Source organism: Mustela lutreola, chromosome 12 (assembly GCF_030435805.1).
Source record: "Mustela lutreola isolate mMusLut2 chromosome 12, mMusLut2.pri, whole genome shotgun sequence".
Classification (NCBI taxonomy): Eukaryota; Metazoa; Chordata; class Mammalia; order Carnivora; family Mustelidae; genus Mustela; species Mustela lutreola.
The window spans coordinates 62217340-62229728 of NC_081301.1; the positions used below are offsets into that span (position 1 = coordinate 62217340).

At 42.8% G+C, this 12389-nt stretch overlaps 1 long non-coding RNA gene across 1 annotated transcript; it reads left to right on the forward strand.

The window, feature by feature from the left end:
• Positions 1–3486: 3486 nt before the first annotated feature.
• LOC131812556 (uncharacterized) lies at positions 3487–9848 on the forward strand. The gene is made up of 2 exons (XR_009346397.1): positions 3487–3616; positions 8550–9848. It is a non-coding gene; the product is annotated as an uncharacterized LOC131812556 (long non-coding RNA).
• Positions 9849–12389: the final 2541 nt, after the last annotated feature.

The following is a 12389-nucleotide window of genomic DNA, read 5'->3' on the forward strand; positions in this document are numbered from 1 at the left end:
TGATTTTAGGGTGCAATCCCAATTTAAGAAACATTAAAATACATCAAAATGTGCATCTTAGAATTAAAGAAATATAGTAGTAATGCAGCAAGCTACAAACATTAATGACTCTACTTGACACTTCTACTGGAATTCAGAGTAGACTCTCTTTTATTTTGGGGGAGGGTTGTCTCTCCTATCCAACACTTTTTTTTACTTTTTTTTTTTTTTTTTTTTTTAAATTCCAGGGGTCTGTGAGTAGTGCAGTCACTTGGGTGTCTGGCACTTGGTTCAGGTCAGGATCTCAGGGCTGAGATCAAGTCCTGCATCAGGCTCTGAGCTCAGTGAGGAGCCTGCTAAAGGTTCTCTCTCCCTCTTTCTTTCCCCCTCCCCATGTGCTCTCTTTCTCTCTAAAATAAATTAAAAAAAAACTTAATTTAAAAAAATTCTAGTATCATTAACATATAGTGTCATATTAGTTTTGGGTGTACAATATAGAGATTCAACAATTCCACACATCATGATGAGGCCTGTATTGTAATATACTTCCTGCTTAGGACTGCCTTTGCTGCATCCAAAAGATTTTGGACTGTTGTTTTAATTTTTTTTGTTTATGTGTATTTTTATTTCTTAATTTCCTGATTAAAAGCTTCTTTCTTTAGCAGGATGTTCTTTTACCTCCATATATTTGTGGTCTTTCCAAATTTTCTTTTCAAGATTGACTTCAAGTTTCCTCATATTGTGATCTGAAAATATGCATGGTAAGATCTCAGTCTTTCTGTACTCGTTGAGGGCTAATTTGTGACCCAGTATGTGATCTATTCTGGAGAACGTTCCAGTCTCCACTTAGAAAGAATGTGTGTCCTGCTGCTTTAAGTGAAATATCTGTTAAGTCCATCTGGTCCAGCATGCCTTTCAAAGTCATTGTTTCCTTGTTGATTTTCTGCTTGTTGATCAGTCCATTGCTGTGAGAGGGATATTAAAATTCTTTACTTATTATTGTATTATTATCAATGAGTTTCTTTATGTTTGTTCATTTTTTAAATATTTTATTTATTTTATTTTATTCTCTACTGGCCTGCCAGGTTTCTGTGGACAGATGTGCTATGAACATGATTTGTCTTCCCTTATAGGTTAAAGACTTTTTTTCCCTTGGTGCTTTCACGATTCTTTCCTAGTTTGTGTAATTTGTAAATTTGACTACAAATATGTCTTGGTGTGGGCCAGCTTTTGTTGAATTTGATGGGAGTTCTCTGTACCTCTTGGCTTTTGATTGTATTTCCTTCCCCAGATTAGGGAAGTTTTTGGCTATAATGTGCTTAAATACACCTTCTGCCCCCTTTTCCCTCTCTTCTTCTGGGATTCCTATAATGTGTATGTTATTATATTTTAAGGAGTTTCTGAGTTCCCTAAGTCTACATTTGTGATCCAATACTTTTCTTTCCCTCATCCTTTCAGCTTCATTCTTTTCTTTTCTTTTCTTTTTTTTTTTGAAGATTTTATTTATTTATTTGACAGAGAGAGATCACAAGTAGGCAGAGAGGCAGGCAGAGAGAGAGGAGGAAGTAGGCTCCCTGCTGAGCAGAGAGCCTGATGCGGGACGCGATTCCAGACCCTGAGATCATGACCTGAGCCGAAGGCAGCGGCTTAACCCACTGAGCCACCCAGGCGCCCAGCTTCATTATTTTCTGAATCATTGATTCATTCATCTGCTTTGTCCATCCTCATTGTCATTGTATCCATTTGGTCTTGCCTCTCAGTTATAATATTTTTTTATTTTAGCCTGACTAGTTTTTAGTTATCTCTGAAGTAAGGGATTCTCTAGTGTCTTCTATGCTTTTCTCAAGCTAGAATCCTTATGATTGTTGTTTTAAATCCTGGTTCAGGCATCTTGTGCCTGTTTTGATTAAATCCCTTGATGTTAATTCTTCCTGTTCTTTCTTTTGGGGTGAATTTCCCTGTCTTGTCTTTTTGTCAAGATCACTGTTTTTGTGTGTGATTGTTGGGAAAGCCTGTTATATTCCTGCTCTTTAGAGTAATGGCTATATTAAGAAGAGGCCTTGTATTGTCTTGGGGCTGGTGCTTCAGGAGATGTTTCAAAGTATGCACTCTGCTCTTGTGTTTTGGCTGCTCCTTCTGTCAGGACAGTCTCTGCAGAGTTTCTCCTTGCCTAAAGTTGGGGGGTGTTTAGACATTTTCCACTATTTGACAAGTTTTAGTTAGGTGTGTTTTTTTTTTTTTTAAAGGTAGATCCTATTTATCCTATAGCTGAAGATTTGCAGCACTCTATGCTCAGTAGACTTGGTGTGTGTAAAGGATTTGTGCTGATTTCCTGGGGGAGAGGCCTGCTGCACTGATTCTTAGGCTGACTTGCCCTAGTGGAGATGCACCTGCAGGGTGGAGGGCTTGATATAGGTGGCTCCAAACTCCAGGAGGGGGCAAGGTGCTGTGTTGCTCACTGAAGTTGGTCAGTATTGATGGGCAGGGCAAAAATGGCATAATCTCTCTCATCCCCAGAGTGGGGAGTTCACACCTGTCACTCTTTAGAAAGACCTCCCAGAAGAGCAAACCTTCTCCCTTCTGTGTCTCTGGCTTCTGTCAGATCCTTACCTTCACCATGTCTGTGTTTAAGCTGTCTGCCTGCCAGGCAGCACAGTATTTCTGTGTTTAATATCAGGTGTGCAGCTAGGTTTCAAAACTCCAAACTTTAGGTACCCATGTGGTGTGGACCCATGCTAATCCTGTAGGGGATGGTCTCACTATGTTTTGGTTGGTGCTGGTTTGTCCTAGTAAAGCAGTTCCATGATTGTGCAGTGGTTCAGAGTTTATGGTAAAGTGCAGCAAAAAGCCAGCATGAAGGTTTGCTGCCTCACAGGTGTGTCTGTTCCTATTCTAGTGAACAGGGTAGCACATTGGCACCCTCCAGCTCTTTTGTCCCTGGAGAGGCCATGCCACCACTCCCAAATGCACTCCAAGAAGGAGAACTGTTACTCTCTGTGCAACCCAAGGAATCCTCAAGACCACACTGCCTTCTCCTGGGCCTCCACCCTCCTTCCTCACCAGAGAACCACTAAGTCTGCCAGCATTATTCTGGCAATGGTGTGGACTTCTAAAACTTCAGACTTTGACCTCCACTGCTTATAAAAATTTGCTTAGTCAGCTCTTTTCATTTTCCCAGTCTGTCGATGCCCGAGCGGCTTGTAGCCCATGCGCGGTGATGCTTCTGGGCTCTGCTGTGCCCGCTCGTTGCCTCGGCCGCCGCTGCCTCAAGCCATCGCCGCCCCCGGGTGGCCACGGTGTGGAGCTGCTCCGGCTGGGCCCGCAGGGGGGCCCCGGGCGCTGCACGACTTTTTCGGTGCCTGAAAGTAAACACGCCATTAAGATGGCGGCTGGATGCGAGCCAGTAGGCGGAACTTAGGATTTTGTATCTATGTGGCTGCGAGTGATTGGTTGTGCAACCTTGGTATATATAGACATGCACGGGTGGGGGAGAGAAGGATCCCAACAGCTACGCAGAAATAAAGCTTGCTTCGCTGAGGTCTCCTGATCGTTCTTGCTGGCGAGAGCGACAAGTGGTGCCGAAACCCGGGAAACCCGAAACCTACACAGAGGAGTTCTCAGTAAACGCAACGATCTGGTAAGTGTGCACAAAATTTCAGATAAGTAAGTTCCTAAGTATAGGACGAGAAGTGAGAAAGTTCCTAAGTATAGGATGAGAAGTGAGAAAGTTCCTAAGTATAGGATGAGAAGTAAAAGGGTTCCTAGGCATAGGACAAGAAATAATGGGATCAAAGTTTACTAAGATGGGAGGATTGCTGATGGAGGTGCTTAAGGCTAAGGGCACTCCCCTGGACTCTAACCATAAAACAGTTAAAAATGTTATCGAGGAGCAGGTCAGAGAAGCCTCTAAGGCAGGATCTAGCAGAGGGGGAGAAAATTCAGAGGAGAGCTCCTCTGAAGATGAGCTTGGGGAAGCCATGACACACTTAAAATTAAAAGAGGAAGTCCCTAACGAACCTTTAAAGGGAAAGACATACAAAGAAGCCGGGAAAAAATATGACTCCCTAGCACCCTCTGTCAGAAGGTCAAGAATTCCTACCCCTGAGTGTAGGCCTATAGCGCCACCTGCAGAATGGCCGCCACCATATAACACTCCATGCTCCCGAGGGGCATGCGGTTGTCCAGAATGTAGAAATGCAGGATGGAGGGACATTACGGACTTTACTAAACCGTCCCCTCTTGCATACCCAGTGTTAGAAGATCAAAATCAACAGAGGTTTCATCAACCACTAGACTTCAAACTTATTAAACAGTTTAAGGAAGCAGTCACTACTTATGGGCCACAGGCTGCTTATACACTTTCACTTTTGGAAGTAGTTGGTAGCATGAACCTTACCCCAGACGATTGGACTAACATGGCAAAAGCAACTCTGTCTGGTGGACAATACTTGATATGGAAAATTGCTTGGCAAGAGTGTAGCTCAGAAACTGCCCGGCGTAACGCCGCATCAGGGAATCCCCACTGGAATATTGACATGCTCATGGGAGGAGGTCAATTTGTGGGGCAAAACAATCAGATTGGGTACCCCCCAGGGGTGTATGTACAGATAGCAGCTGCAGCCACTAGGGCTTGGAAGACCATACAGGGTTCTGGTGATTTGCAGGGACAACTTTCCAAGGTGTTGCAGGGGCCTAATGAACCCTATGCTGACTTTGTAGATCGTCTGCTCCAAGTAGCAAGGCATATTTGGGGATGTGGACCAAGCAATGCCCCTTGTTAAACAATTAGCCTATGAACAAGCAAATAAATGGTGTAAAGAGGCTATCCGCCCTTGGAAGTCTAAGGACCTGATTACATATATCAAAGTGTATCGAGACATCACTGATACAGTTGTTCAGGGCCAAGTTGTGGCAGCAGCAGTAGCCCAAGGGATAAGAAGTTTCAATGGAGGAACCAGGAGTTCTTCCAAGGCTTGTTTCCTTTGTGGAAGGGACGGTCATCTTAAGAGGGATTGTCCAAAGGGTAAAGGACAGCCTAGACCAGTCAAGCCCGCACCTGGGTTGTGCCCTCGTTGCCGTAAAGGGAATCATTGGGCTAATGAATGTAGGTCCCAGAGAGATATTCAAGGAAATCCCCTGCCACCGAATAACTGGATTCAATCCAATTACTCAAAAAACGGGAAGCAGGGCCCCGCGCCCCGGGGCCCAACACAAATTTATGGAGCACTAACGCAAATGCCCAGGACATGGTATCCTCCCTCCGAGAAAGGCGCGCAACCTCTGGATCAGCAAGACTCGATATCAGAGCAGCTGCCCGAATGGTCCTAACTCCGGAGATGGGCATTCAAGCACTGGCCTCTGATCTAAGAGGGGGCCCCCCTCATGGTACTGTAGGTTTATTACTTGGCTGAAGCTCTACTTATCTCAAAGGTCTGATAGTTCACCCAGGGGTAATAGATTCAGATTATGAGGGAGAGATCAAGATACTGGTGTCTTCACCAAGGGGAGTTACTGCAATTAGCCCAGGAGATCAGATAGCTCAACTTCTCATACTCCCTAGCCATCATGAAGCCTTTCCCAGTAAAGGAAAAGAAAAAGGTACGAGAGGTTTGGGGTCTATGGGAGTTGACCTAACATGCCTGACCCTGGATATGACTGATAGGCCCATAATTACCCTCAAAGTGCAAGGAAGGAAAATTTTAGGGTTACTGGATACGGGCGCCGATAAGAGCATCATCAGCCAACAAGAGTGGCCTCCGAGATGGCCCCTAACACAAGCAAAACAAACTCTCAGGGGTTTAGGAATCACTCAAAGTCCTGATCAAAGCGCAGCTACCCTTGAGTGGGAGGATGACGAAGGCCATAGGGGAACTTTTCAGCCCTATGTCTGCAATATTCCTATTTCCCTCTGGGGACGAGACGTTTTGGAACAGATGAGCGTCCGCCTGACAACTGAAACTATATACAGCCCCCGATCAATAGCTATGATGCAAAAAATGGGATACATACCAGGAAAAGGGTTAGGGAAACAGGAGCAAGGTAAAATAGACACCATCCCTTTCACCTCAGAATATAAGGGGCAAGGCCTGGGTTTTCAGTAAGGGCCACTGAGGCAATGAAAATAACGTGGAAGACAGATACGCCCTGCTGGGTGCCTCAGTGGCCCCTTACTAGCGAAAAACTATCAGCTGCTAAAGCCCTGGTACAGGAACAGTTAGAGGCGGGCCATATGAAACCTTCTACCTCACCTTGGAATACAACTATCTTTGTTATTAAAAAGAAATCTTGTAAATGGAGACTTTTACATGATCTTAGAGAAATTAATAGGCAAATGCAGAACATGGGACCAATACAGCTGGGATTACCCATGATAACCGCCTTACCGAGAAACTGGCCATCAATAGTGGTTGACATAAAAGATTGCTTTTTCTCCATCCCTCTGCATCCTGAGGATACAATTAAATTTGCCTTTACCCTACCTTCTATTAATCATGCAGAGCCTAACCAAAGATATGAGTGGACTGTCCTCCCTCAGGGCATGGCTAATAGCCCCACTATGTGTCAATTATATGTTTCTAAAGCCATACAGCCTATTAGAGAGACTTACCCTGATTTAATGTGTTACCATTACATGGATGACATATTGTTGTGTGGATCTGACTCTACTACAGTTTCTGAAGCCTTAGTAATGTTACAAAAGGAGCTAAATTCATGGGGGTTAATTATAGCCCCCGAAAAGATACAGGCTTCCAACATCAAAGACTATTTAGGCATGAAACTATACAATACCATGGTAAAACCTTCAAAAGCCTCCATTAGAACTGACAAATTACAAACACTCAATGATTTCCAAAAGTTATTGGGGGACATAAATTGGATCCAACCCTACCTGAAAATAACTACAGGAGAATTACACCATTGTTTGATATTCTGAAGGGTGATGCCCGTCTAGACTCTCCTAGGAGCCTTACTCTGGAGGCAAAACAGGCTTTGAAAATTGTGGAGGACAGGCTTGCCTTGACTTCAGCAGATAGATGTGATCCTAACCAGATAGTCCAAGCCATAGTGATTCCATCCCCTTCTTCACCTACTGGAGTGCTATGGCAAGGTGGGCCCTTACAATGGCTGTACCTCCCAAACACTCTTCCTCGGATAATCACAACATATCCAGTTGCAGTAGCCATGCTAGCTAACAAATTGATCACTGTTTGTATTTCTACTCTTGGAATCATACCTGACAATTGCATCGTGCCGTATACTAAGGAACAGATTCGCCTACTATGTGCTACCCTAGATGATTGGGCGATACTGACCACCTCTTACTCAATAGAATTTGACAATCATTATCCTTCACACCCACTTATAGAATTCACAAAGGGTATTGAATTCATACTACCAAAAATTAGTAGATCGACACCACTAAAAGAAGCCTCTACTGTCTTTACAGATGGAAGTAAAGAGGGCACAGGAGCATATATCATAAATGGAATCGTGAACCCAGTCATAGTTCCTGCCAGGTCGGCTCAACAAGTAGAGCTACTAGTAGTGCTCCTAGTGCTCCAAAGATTTTCAGACACTCCCCTAAATATTATTTCTGATAGTCAATACGTGGTAAATGCAACAAAAAATATTGAAACAGCCATCCTCTCCTTAAGTGATTCACCTATTCCATGAATCTTAAAGCAACTACAAGAGATTGTGCAACTGCACACTGCACCATTTTTTATAGATCACATCAGAGCCCATATGAGCCTACCAGGACCATTATCCGAGGGCAATACTCTAGCAGACCACAATAGTCGTTTCCAACTTATTTGCCCTACCTTAGAACAGGCGAAGCTGTTCCATAGCAAATGGCATGTGAATTCTAATACTTAAGATATAGATTCCATATCACCAAAGAACAGGCAAGAGATATAGTAAGGACCTGTGGGAGTTGTGCCACATTACTCCCTCAGCCTTCCTTAGGGGTAAATTCCAAAGGCCTTCAAGCTAATCACCTATGGCAAATGGATGTCACACATGTACCTGAATTCAGGCAACAAAAGTACGTACATATATCAGTGGACACTTATTCGGGTATCATAATGGCTACTCCCCTCACAGGGGAGAATTCAAAACAAGTCATCACACACTGCCTACGATGCTTCGCAGATTGGGGTATCCCAAAACAAATAAAGACAGATAATGGACCTGCATATACATCAAAATCTATGCATCAATTCCTAAGTCAATTTGGTATAGTCCATACTACAGGTATACCTTACAAGCCACAAGGTCAAGGAATAATTGAACGCGCCTATGGCACCTTCAAACGATGCTTACAAAAAATAAGAAAAGGGGGAATAGGGGATGACTACAAGTCACCCTGTGATCTTACATCTCTCACCCTTTACATTTTAAATTTTTTGTCCTTGGACCATAATGGTACATCTGCAGCGGACAGGCATGCGGCGGTTACCGAACGCACTCTAGCCCAGGCAAAATGGAAGGATATACTCACGGGCCAATGGAGAGGCCCTGTCCTGGCCCTAAGATGGCACCGAGGTTCTGTTTGTCTTTTTCCACAGGATGCCCAAGTGCCTATCTGGGTCCCGGAGCGACTGATTAGAAGAATCGATCAACATGGCCCGCCCCGTCCTGATGCTCGCCCTGATAGCGATCCTGGCAACACCAGCATCCCTTCAACAGATGCACCAATGGGCAATAGTGAAAGCCTGGCCATTCCCCATGCCACTGACGAATGAGTCCGCCATCCTCCCTCCTGTATACCTACTTTCATTCCCATGCCCGTTTCTGTAAATCCTAACAATTCACCTGTATTGCTCTCAAGACATAAAAGAGACTTTGGGATCACTGTAGCCATTATTGCGGCTGTAGCAGCCTCCGCAGCTGCAGCAATGGCAGCGGCTGTAGCTCTCACCACATCTGTAACAAGTGGACATTCTCCAGAAACTATTGACGACCGGATGCATACAATCACTTTCTGGACTTTGCATAACCTCCGTGGCCTATAATGACCTTTCTATTGCTGCTAATCTGTCGAAAGAGTTAAGCAGATGAGATTGACATAGCTCCATTACGGGATTGGGTATCTGTTGTAAATCCTTATGTTCCGCTGTTTTGCATCATTACGTAAACAACAATGTAGGCAACAGTTGGCGCTAGTACAAGCTTGCATGGCACTGGAAGCTGGTACATTTCCCCAAATCTGGCTGGCAGCGCTAGATCGGTAGTCAATGATGGGTAAGATTGGCTGCATGCACATAGCAACCTAAGCCAGGAGTTCTCCAACCAGGGGGAATTATCCAATGACGGGTAAGCATGTTCATGGCAGCTGACAACCTAAGACAGGCACGGTCTCCTGCCTTGCATGCCTAATATAAAAGAAAAGGGGGAGATGTCGGTGCCCCAGCGGCTTGTAGTGCATGCGCGGTGATGCTTCTGGGCTCCCCCGTGCCCAATCGTTGCCTCGGTGGCCGCTGCAGGGTGGCGACGGTTCGGAGCTGCTCCGGCTGGGGGGGGGGGGGCGCTGCACGACTTTTTCGGTGCCCGAAAGTAAACACGCCATTAAGATGGCGGCTGGATGCGAGCCAGTAGGCAGAACTTAGGATTTTGTATCTATGTGGCTGCGAGTGATTGGTTGTGCAACCTTGGTATATATAGACATGCACAGGCAGGGGAGAGAAGGATCCCAACAGCTACGCAGAAATAAAGCTTGCTTCGCTGAGGTCTCCTGGTTGTTCTTGCTGGCGAGAGCGACACCAGTCAATGGTTTTGGGGAAGAGTTTTTCTTGTGCAATTCCCTGTGTGCAGCTTGCACACTCTATCTGTCACTCTCTTGCTCTCTCTCTCTTTCTCTCCTGCTCCTCTCTCCCTGATCAGGGCTACCACCCATCTGCAGCCTTACAATTCTTTCCTCCACCTAAATCAACTCTCCACAGCTCTTACTTAAAACAATGTGGCCATTTTTCTACCTCTAGATGTGCATTTTGTTCTCTTAGTTCTCAGATCAATTTCTTTTGTGTTCAGAATGATTTGATATTTATCTAGCTGTGTTCAAGGGATGAGGCAATTGAGAGTTATCCTCCTCATCCATCATCTTAACTTGTCCCTGTGATAGTTTTTTGAACCTACTTTGTTTGTTTTTTTTTTAAAGATTTTATTCATTTATTTGACAGACAGAGGTCACAAGTAGGCAGAGAGGCAGGCAGAGAGAAAGGAGGAAGCAGGCTTCCCTCTGTGCAGGGAACCTGATGCGGGGCTCCATCCCAGGACCCTGGGATCATGGCCTGAGCCAAAGGCAGAGGGTTTAACCCACTGAGCCACCCAGGCACCCCTGAACCTACTTTGTTTTTGATGACCTTAACAGTTTTGAATAGTGTTGGTCAAGTATTTTGTAGAATGTCTGTCAATTCCAGGTTTTCTGATATTTTTCTCATGGTTAGATGATTTTGGGTTTGGGAGAGGATCACCATAAAAATAAGTGCCACTCTCATCACATTACATCAAGAGTACATGCTTATCACTAGGTTTACATAATTTTAATATCTTTAGTTTAAATGGGTGGATGGTGAAAGCATAGATGCTGAGGTCTATGAACTGAATTCAGATGATCATAGCTCTTTTATTTATTAGTGTGCGACATTGGAAAGTTACTTAATTTGTCTATTCCTTAGTTTCCTCATCTGTGAAGTGAGAATAATGATAGAATCTACCTCATTGAATTAGTAAAAACATGAAAAGCACTTAGAGCAATGTTTGGCACAGAGGAAATAGGATATAGCTTTGAATATTATTAATATTATTAAATGTATTTCTTTCATGTATGTCTTCCTGTCTCTCTTTACCTTGGAAAATTAAACTGTTGGTATTTAGTGATAAAAAAACATGGAAAAAAAGTTGGTATGTAGTGATAAAAAAAAACACACAGACAACTTGTATTAGAAATTTTGAACATGGGAAGATCTTTGTCTCATTGTTTTTTGGGGTTCTGAATTATCCCTAAGATATTGTAGTTTCCCTTAAAGTTTGTATTGTCTGTTAATGAGAATCTTTTTTGGGAGACTCCTTTTAGTATTTTTGTGATCATTTTATTTTCATAATTCTGTTATTAAGCTTGTGCTACATTCATTTGCAATCTGAAAATTCTCTTCAGAGTGCTGGCTGTCTTTTAGTCATTGGTCCCCTGATATTTATTTCTGGTTCTGTAGGCCACAAATCTAATTCTGATTAATAATCTATAAGAAAGTGTTTTTACTGTTTTCTTAACTTTTGCCCAAGTAGAGGAATCTCAGGGTGTGTTTCAGCATTTATTAGTATGACAAATGAGATTTAATATTGTTCACTGCATAGTTAATGGTTGATATTAATGCTACCAGAAAGGAAAGACAATTGCATTTACAAATCTGTATGTTAATTTTCTGATGCATTTTCAATTTTCTGTTTGTAATTCTAAGTGATAATTTTGAATACTGATTTTGAATATTAACATATATTCTTTTTCTGTTAGGATTTTTGAAATTTTTATTTGAGACTTTGCAAAATGTTTTATGGAAATGCAAATATGCATATTTAAAATATTTTTGTCTCATGATTTTTTTTCTCCATGCAAGTGGTATCACCCTGTCTGTTAGTCTCTTTTCTTCTTGTTTTCTTTCTTGGTAAATTTGGCCAGTAGAATAGACTCATTCATAGAGAGTCTGAGTGTATGTGTCTGTGTGCATACATGTTTGTGCAAATGGGTACCCACACATAGGCATGCTCATGTTTTGGATCAACAAAGGGACCTTCCACATTTACCTTTAGCAGCAGTAGGAATATTTACTGAATACTTAACCGTGACTCACACATTTTTTAAAGCACTTCTCATTTGATTCTTACAACAATCTTATGAAGTGGGTACTATTTTTGTTCACCTTTTCAGAGATAAGGACACTGAGAGAAAAGTTAAATAAATTGTCCAAATTCACAGAGCTAACAAGTGATAGAGATGAAATTAAAATCTAGTTGTTTCTAACTTCAAAATCTATCCTCCTTGTTATACTTTTGCATGTTCTCTGGAACATACCCATTATACCATTTTACTTTCAAGATACGGCATATATAACTCTCACAGTATGTAGGAATATATCATTTTAGGCTTAATTTTTAAAAATTGAGATATAACATGCATAAAGTGGCCAGATCTTGAGTATTCAGGGTACTTGTATGTAGGTACTCACATATGTAACCATCCCCAGAAGAAGACATGTAGTATTTCTAACACTCCAGAAGACTAACTAATGCCACTTTCCAGTCATAGCCATTTCCTCCACAGGTTGTAGCTAATCTGACTTCTATCAACATAGATTCTACCTGTTCATGAACAGACACTAAATGGGATCATATAATAGGCACTTTGTGTGTGT